Here is a 2381-nt window from a genome sequence, read left to right as displayed (position 1 = left end):
AGTACTTTCACACCTAGTTTCTTATTTGATCCTCATGATGTAGACAACTCAGGCCTTATACTAATTTCATTTTGTATATGATATTCAGGGAAGCTAAGAAACTTGCCAAAACTCACATAGTGGTAGAAAGCCAGTATTTAAACTGGTATTTCTGAGGCTTGAATGTTCACTGTTGCATTGTGTTATTTTGTTTTTACAAAATGTTTTTCTTTTAAAAAATAGCATTTAAAAAAGATAAAAATAGCATCTGTTGTTTTTCAGGATTAAAAAAATATTTTCTTCAAATCACCAGTATTCCTAAAATGTTTTTCTTTGCTGAATGTTGAATTTCATTATAAGGAAATTTAGATAAGATATTAAAAACTGTGTAGTTAGGGGCCTCCCCAGTGGCACAGCGGGTTAAGCAAAGCACTGTGAAGCTGTCCGCAGCCTCTGCAGCACCAGTTTGATTCCCAGCCGGTCAGGGAGATTCCCACATGGTGTTGCAGACCTCTTCTGTCCCCCCTGCTGCTCCCCTCAGCAGTGTATTTCGGTCCTTCTGCCTGTTCTGCTCTCTGCTCTGTCTCTGGTGAATTCTCTCACCCTTCCACACCTCTGACCTGTACTCCAGTGTTTGTATAAATAAATAAATCTTAAAAAAAAAACTGTATTGTTAGTGTGCATTGTAGAAAAAGTATTGTATATTTTATTGAAAAATTAAACAGCTAAAATTATAATAGCATAATGAAAGTAATCAATTCAGTTGCATACAATTTGGAGAATATTACAAATATTGAAAATAAGGACCACTCATCATACAGAGAAAACAATTGATTAGAATGACCTGGACTTGAAAGAGCAGCATTCAGTTTGCATCCCAGTTAAAACTCTAAGAGATGTCCAGTATTTAATAGGTTATTTAACTTCTGAGCCTCGGTTGCCCGTACCTGAAATATGATAAAATATTTTTCTTTTGGGATTTCTGTTATAATTAGAGATAAGGCATATAAAATATCCAGCACAGTGCCTGGCACACAATTGACATGCTTTCAAATTGTGTTAGTATCAACATTTTTGCTTATTTCTGTAGCCTTGCTGCTGTGTTGTGTGTTCATATGTGTGCACATACACGTTTTTTTGCAGCATATTTATAATAAATGTATCACTAGGTCCTCACAAGGTTTCTGGAAAAGGGCAGGTGTTATTTTTAAACCTACTCTATAGGTAAGGAAACAAACTCTAGAAGAAAAGTAAGTGGACTTTAGTCCTGTGTCTGGAAGTATCCGAACCAGGACTTCCACTTTGCCTTTCCTGGTGCCAAGCCCTTTCCTGTCGGCATTGTGCTTCTTCTCTAGTTCTAACTCCACTTGTATATGCAAATGCAGGCCTCTGTGCCCTGCCCAGGAAGAAGCAAGAGCTGGACCAGTGGAAGTGCTGGGATCCTCCACACCAACTGGGGTGTGTCAAAAGAAGTGCTCACTTCCTCTTTTGAAATAACAGACACATTGCCCAATCCTCCAGCAAGGACAAGGTTTCTGACTAGAAAGTTAAGAACTTTCTGGATTATAGGACTTTTTTTTGAGAGGAAGCTTATCAGGAAATTCATAGAACCAAATAACCTCACTCTGCATTGTCTGCAGGGCAAAGATGTACCCATATTTCCTTCAGTGTGTGCACTTGGTACTTAAAAGACCTGGGTGAATCCAGTGCACCCAGCACTGAGTAAGTACATCCTTTCATATCATTTTCATTTAGTGATGGCTGCTGCTATGTATCTGACAATGCCATGACTTACGGGAGATGAAGATGACCAGGAGGCAGTCCTGTGCTTTAGGAACATTGGGACGAGTTCAAGGCCAAGTTTTAAAAAGTTAGTGATCTAATATAGCTTCTAACAGGGTGTTTGAGAGCAGAGGATTAGTTCTGTACACTAACACCATCCATTTGCATAGCACCTAGATGATTTCTGAAGTGTTTACACAAACCTTAATTCATCTGGGATTATCAGGGAGCTTCATAGGGGAGGAGACTTTGAGCTGGGTTTTGATGACTGAGAAGTTTTAGGCCAAGTGAAGGAGGTAAGCTAAGAGCCAGCTTGGTTGCGGAGACTTGCATCTTGAAAACACATTTATCAAATGATTGCAGCATAATGAATTAAGGTCCCACAGACCCTGCTAGTGGACTGTGTTAAGATAGAGCGTGTGGACAGCATCCAGATGGGGAGCTATCAACTGCTCCCCACCAATGTTTAGAAAAGGAAGTTAAACATGTTTATTTCATTTCACCGTCTTCCTACATTTTTTTTCCTAGTTTCCAACACAACTCTTCCTTCAACAAATTCTGTTTCCAAGGAAAGTCTTAACCATTTGTCCCTCCTGGCGTACCCTCTTCCATTGAAATCC

Source organism: Talpa europaea, assembly GCF_964194135.1.
Source record: "Talpa europaea genome assembly, chromosome: 9".
NCBI classification, from domain to species: domain Eukaryota; kingdom Metazoa; phylum Chordata; class Mammalia; order Eulipotyphla; family Talpidae; genus Talpa; species Talpa europaea.
This window is presented reverse-complemented; position numbering follows the sequence as displayed.